Source organism: Quercus robur, chromosome 7, assembly GCF_932294415.1.
Source record: "Quercus robur chromosome 7, dhQueRobu3.1, whole genome shotgun sequence".
Taxonomy (NCBI): Eukaryota; Viridiplantae; Streptophyta; class Magnoliopsida; order Fagales; family Fagaceae; genus Quercus; species Quercus robur.
This window is the reverse complement of record NC_065540.1, coordinates 32,323,762-32,330,621: the sequence shown is the minus strand read 5'-3', so window position 1 is coordinate 32,330,621 and position 6,860 is coordinate 32,323,762. Positions and strand designations below refer to the sequence as shown.

At 36.5% G+C, this 6,860-nt stretch overlaps 1 long non-coding RNA gene across 1 annotated transcript; it reads right to left on the bottom strand.

Annotated features, from left to right (window-relative positions):
- Positions 1 to 287: 287 nt before the first annotated feature.
- On the bottom strand, positions 288 to 1,336 carry LOC126690895 (uncharacterized). The gene is made up of 2 exons (XR_007644765.1): positions 1,135 to 1,336; positions 288 to 1,053 (listed from the first exon to the last, which is right to left on the bottom strand). It is a non-coding gene; the product is annotated as an uncharacterized LOC126690895 (long non-coding RNA).
- Between the last annotated feature and the right edge of the window lie 5,524 nt (positions 1,337 to 6,860).

Genomic DNA, 6,860 nt, shown 5'->3' with positions numbered 1-6,860 from the left:
TTTTCCTTTCCGTAAAATATTTTACAATCAGAAATTATTTTATATGTTGCCAAACACAACCTAGTGTACAATAAAAATAGTGTTAGTTATGGGTCTTGTTACATTAGCCGTCACTTGCCACCTCAACAATAGAATTGTGTAAGTAAAAACATTATTCAATCCAAGGTACCTAGAACATGCTTGCATTAAATGACCCTCAACCCACTATTTCTTGGGTTTAGCTTACATCTAATACTTTTTTAATTGAACATGTCATTTTATTTTAAATATATAACGATAAGTGGTAATGGGTTTTAATCCCCTACATTTTATTTAATTAAAAGATGATGTGATAGTATCTCATTAAAACAAAAAGGAGATTCTTAAATTAAAAAAAAAAAAAAAAAAGTACAAAAGGAAATAGATAGATTAATAAGTGGATAAAGTAACAAATCAATAACCCTTTTGAGATTCTTAATCAAAGAGCATATTCCAAAGCGCGAAAACACAAAGCCAAACCAAGATGCAATCTCTCCTGTAAAGTCTGGGTCTGTGTACTTTAAAAATTGGATCACTTCAAGCTCTTTTAGGGGTTTTTGGGTCATGATGGTTGTTTGCTCCTGTTCCTGGATAATCTGCTCTTTCCATGTCCATCCTCCTTTCCATTATTCCTTCAGCCGCCTCAAACATCTCCTCAACTTCCTTCATATCCACTTCACCCTGCGAATTATATAGGACCTCTCAATTAAATTCTTTATCATCCATTCAATCAAAAAGAAATTAAAAGGTAATCAAAGAAAAGAGAGGAAAATGGTCTAACGAAAAAAGGTCAAGTGCTAACTTAGAGAGAGAAACCTTAAACCTTCAGCACTATATGGAATTGGCATAAATGTGATATATATTTTTAATACATGATATTTACATCTACACTAATTATCGACATACCATGTGACTTCATAAGGTTTCATGGTATTTAAAGTACTAAATTCCTACGAGAGAGAGAGAGAGAGAGAGAGAGTGCCTGAGCCAGGAAATCTTGGACTGATGGGTCTTCCCTTGTTGACTTGAGGCTTCCTATTAAGCAGAAAAATTTGATGTATCAATAAATTTTATAATAAAAAAGGAAAGACTACATGAAACCCTTTTGAGCCTTACTAGTTATAGGAACTACGGCAGACGACAGAATAAAGGAAAAACCCAGAAAGAATACCAGCAGCTTAAGAAAGGCATTATGCATCATCTTGATCAAACAGAAATTATATGTTCAAAGAAGAGTGAAAAAAGTATAGCAAAGTTTTGTGGTGGCTAGAAATAGCTTGTGGTCAAGGTTCTTATATAGGAGAAAAGGATAATTGAATGATTCATTAAAAAAACAGGTCATTGAAATGAATATGCAAGTGAACATAACTACTAGTGCATAAGGTCAGCTTCCAACTTTATTTTAATTTATATGTATCTCTTCTCTTTTTTTCTTTTATTATTATTATTATTATATGCAAAGCTTTCAATTTCAATTTGCGTTGAGTTTCCACTTGCCTAGCTTTATATCCTTTTTTTCATTTTCTTATCATTCACCTAAACTTTGTGCTATTATACTATTGGGAAATTAATTGCCAATATTGATGCATTCGATTAGAATCTAAATAAATACAGTTAATTATTCCCACCAAAAAAAAAAAAAAAACGGTTATTATTATTACTATTTTTTTTGAAATCACCATACTATATGCAAAAGGGTACACTTTCATGGAAGTGTCAATTCTTGTGGTAGCAAAATATGGACCTAAATAAGAAATAAAAAGTAGCTTCAAGTTAACTTAACTGGTAAAATTACTTATTGTTGAATATGCTATTTGAACCGTGCCTACATTAACAATTAATTGGTATTTTGACTTGATAATAAAGAAAAATTATCATAGAGTAAATGTCATAAATTAAAATAATATTGTATCTAAAAAAAAAAAATAGAAACCAACAAAGGAAATACAAAACCTAACAAATAGAAAAAAAAAAGATTTATTTATAACTTTAATTGCTGTTATTTAATTTTTACATCCATCATGACAAATGATTAAGAAGTTAATAAATCATCTTAATTCTATGGAATTATTTGATCGTGAAAGGCATCTTCCATATTTAGCACATGAGGGAATATTACATTTTTAGTGGGGTTCTAGGAAATCTCACCCTCATATTCTTATACTTTTTGGATAAATTTGACAATTACAATAGCAAAGGGGATAGGAAACTTGGATGTTTCAATTGAAAATATTAGGAGGTGTAAGTTGAATAGTAAAACTCTTGGATCTTGGTCCCTTAGATTCTTATTAAAATATTTTTACATTTCATTTTTCTAGAATATATATTTTTATATTTCTAGTTAGAACAATTTACCCTTTTAACAATTTAATTACCAAATTATAGATAATCTTAAATTTGACCTAACCCAGGACTTTGAGGAAAAAAAATAACCTACCTTAGTTCATCCTAAAACTGAATTTGGCCTTCCTCAAGATTGAAAAATGGCGCAAAAATGTCACACACACACACACACACACACACAAACAAAAAAAAAACATTCTATTGCCTCCGTCCCTTCACAGGGGTTATGTCACTACTCACTACTCACTACTCACTACAGTGGTATTTCTCTCCCTCTCCCTCTCTTTGTTTTTATTTTTATTTTTAAAGAACTCTGGTCTGATGTGGTATGTACCGTGTACATGTTTGATAAATATAAAAAATATTACTGTGTTAGTCACTGTAAGGTTGAATTTATTCAACCATCTAATTGGCTTTATTCCGTGCCAAATTTGCTTGTAATTCAGCATTTAGTAACCTTGTATTTAGGTGGGTTTGTTGTAAGGGTAGTGAGTGAGATAGAGTGAAGTTTGCTCAAGAGTGTGCAAGAAAACAGAGACTCGCGGCTGGGACTCGCGGGTGGACTCGCGGCTGCAAGCCGCCAGAAGCTACACACGTGCCAAGCATGCTGGAAGATGAACAGTCATGCTAGCTGGAGCACTACAGGACAAAACAGGACAACTGGCCATACGGTTAACTCGCGACTGGATCTCGCGACTTGTTCAAGCCGCGAGCCACCCCTGTTTTGTAAAACCTGACGTTTCACATTCCTCTCCCACTCCAGTATAAATACCCCTTTAACCCACGATTGAAAGAGAGCTTCCAGAGAGAATTTTGAGAGAGAAACCCTAAAGAAAAACCAGATTGTTTCACCCACAATCTATACCTTAGAGTCTCTTCAAATTCCCTTACTCTCTTCCTCTCCATTGTCAAATCCTTGAGAGGCATTATACCAAACCTGGTTCTCACCATTATCATCTCTGTGAGACAGTTGTTTGGAGTTCTGGGAAGCAGTTAGGAAGGAGCCAATCTTCATTGGTTGATGCTACGGTCTAGTAGCGGAATCCGGGAAGCTAGAAAAGAAAAAGGTTCGGCGCAACCTCGTTGGAGCAAGAAGCTTAGAGGGCTTAGGTGCACTGGGTAGATTAGGCTTGGAGGGTCTATTGCTGTCCTTGTATCCCAACTGTATTTTCTAGTGGATTGATTACCGCTTGGAGGGCGGCGGAGAGGTTTTTCGCCGAGGACTTCGGTTTCCTCTTCGATAACACATCGCGTGTTGTCTTTGTGTTTGCATCTTCCTTCCTCTCTATCTTTGCCTTTATTTTATCTGCTGTGGTTTTAATTTTGTTATGGCTTAGATAGTTGTTTAGCCAATTTCATATTATAGCATGTGTTGAGTTTCCACACACTTGTTGTTTGACATATTGCTTGATTTGGTTAAGTTGTATTTTGGGGGTCTAAACGTTCAAAGGTGTTTTGTACACGTTTTCGAACTTTCAATTGGTATCAGAGCAGGTACACTGCTGTTGGTTTCATTACCATTGTGTGATCCTTGACTCCCTTTTGAGATGGATAGGTCTCAATCCCTAAATGCACCTCCATATTTTGATGGTAGTAATTATGCTTTTTGGAAGGTTTGTATGAGAGCTTTTCTGTGTTCTATTGATGAATCCGTTTGGGATGCTGTTGAGATTGGTTGGACCAAACCTGAGGCAGCCAAATCCACATGGGATAAGGCAGCACTTGCTGCATCTAATGCTAACAGTAAAGCACTCAATGCTATTTTTTGTGGTGTGTCTCCAGATGAATTTCACAGGATTTCTCATATTACCATTGCCAAAGAAACATGGGAGATTCTGGAAACCACTTATGAAGGCACGAAGAAAGTGAAAGACACCAAGTTACAAATGCTGACCACTCGGTTTGAGGAGCTTAAAATGAGTGAGGATGAGTCTTTTGACTCTTTCTATGGGAAGATAAATGAGGTGGTTGTCAGTAAGTTTAACTTGGGGGAGAAAACGGAGGACTCAAAGATTGTAAGGAAGATCCTTCGATCATTGCCGGAAAGTTTTCGTGCTAAAGTGACAGCCATTGAAGAGAGCAAGGATCTTGACGACATCAAAGTACAGGAGCTGGTTGGTTCTCTGCAGACTTATGAGATGTCGCTGCCCAATCAACGGAAGAGTAAATCCCTTGCTCTAAAGACCATTAATGAGAAGGTGGAAGATCAAGACTCATCGGGAGAAGATGTGGTTGACAAAGATGTAGCCTACCTTGTCAAAAATTTCAGAAAGTTTTTGAAATTCAAAAATAATGGCAAATTTGATGATAAAAGAAAATTCCAAAGTTCTGGAAGGGAGAAGAGGGATTTCAAAAAGAAAGATGGAAAAGAATCCCAACCCACACAAGGTGTCACTTGTTTTGAATGTAACGGGCATGGACACTTTAAGAAGGAATGTCCGAATTATTTGAAATCGAAAGGCAAAGTGTATGCCACGACCTTGAGTGACTCAGACTCGACGACCTTGAGTGACTCAGACTCGTCTGACTCAGAATCTAAAGAGAGCTGTGATGGAGAGGGGAATTATTCAGCTTTTATGACTATTGCTCATGTTGAGTCTTCGGATGAGTTGAATCTGCTTGTACGAGACCTTGGAGAACATAATGATGATGAATCACTAGGAATTGTTGAAGAATCAGAAGCTGAAGAAGAAGAAAGCACAGCAAATCTTCAAGAGAATTATAACTCACTCTTGGAGAAGTCGGGTGAATACACAAGGGTGGCCAAGGCTACTGTGAGAAAAATGAAGAAGGCTGAGGAGGACTACAAAAGTCTCCTAATTCGATATAGGGAGGCCAAATGTGAGATAGAAACACTGAATGGTGAGTTGTCTGAAGCTTACACAAAAGTGAAATTTCATGAGAATGAGGTTGTGCAAGCAAATGCTAAAATAGAGAGGGTCATCTCAAAAGAACTTTTCAGACAAATCCGGACTGGGATATACCGGAGGAAGTAGTTCATCTGGAAATGTCACTAAAGAAGTGAAGTGTGTAAAGGCCAAAGATCCAGTTGTAGCTGACCTTACTGGTGTGAAGCTCGAGGTGGAGGAGAAGAAGAATGTGGTGGACCAACGGATGCTGAATCATCGTAATCAGTCTGTGGGCAGGTCTGAATCTCATGCCAAGTCACGTCCACGACCACAAAGAGGTCCTAGAGGAACTTATGTGTGCCATTATTGCGGACTTCAAGGGCACACTCGACCAAATTGCCAAAAGCTGAGAGCAAAGAACAGTGTAACTTCTCAAAGGTCAGGAGGACCCAGAAATGATAGGAGAATTTGGGCAGGTGATCAATCTAGAGATCAAAATGGAGATCCCGGAATGATGAACGTGATGAAGATGATCGGTGCATTCACCAACTGTTTGGAAAGCTTCTCACGAAGGTTTGAAAGCCCTAACTCCCGTACCCAATCCTATAAGGAAATCACCCCAAACGCAAGTGACGTGCGGGTGAAAAAGGGTACTCATGCATAAGCATTACAACATGTCCATGCATTAATACTTCCTATGCTTTGCAACAATGCTTGTTTGATTTGTTTTGCTGTTTTTGATGTTGGTTGTTTGCTTGTCTTCTTGTGAATATTTCTTAATTTTGTTTTATCAATCTTTTTGTTTCTTGTGTCAAAAAAATCCAAAAATCACATAAAAATTAGAAAATCAAAAAGCTTGATTGACTTTGTTGAGTTTTGTCTCAAAACTTGTTTTGCCTTGTACCTTTGTGCTAATGGCTTTGTGCATTTTCGAGCATTGCTAGTTTTCATGCACTCATGTCACTGTGGGAAAAATTTTGAAATCTATGTGATTGTTGTAAATAGATCTTCAAACTTGTCATGAATGATTAGTGAATGGTCATGTTGATCTTGAGACATGCATAGACTTGTGTCTATATATCTTCCCACTTTTTATTTCTGTTTTGCTAAGAAAAGCTGACCAAATGTAAATCTCCAAATGAAAAGAGATATTGAGCTGCAAAAGCCTGTCGCACATTCTAGTATTTGACTAGGAAAAAGGGTAAGCGACCTTATATTAAAAGTGAATGTTCATTCAAAAAGGCCAAAGGCCTGTTCTTCAAAGAGAAATGTTATATATCTCTCTCACAATGAGAGATGATTGCCTCAAAAGATCAAAAAGAACAAATGTTATGATTGAAAGTGGAGTCAAATGAAAAGCTCCAAGTTATGATTATCAAATTGTGTGGGAGGTCATATATACATATTTCTATAATTGAGATGGGTCACATGATCTAGTGCTAATTGTGTATGCCTTGGTTGAATTGATCATTGAAGCTTCACATTAGACAAAGGACTATCTCATTGTTGATATCCACACACAACACACAAGTTTATGTTCAATAAATGCCATATTCATTTGTGTGATTGTACTTGATAAAATGTGTTTTCACATGCTCAATCTTTGCTTATTCAAGCACAAAAAGATTTTTGAGTGTTTTAGGTGTTTTT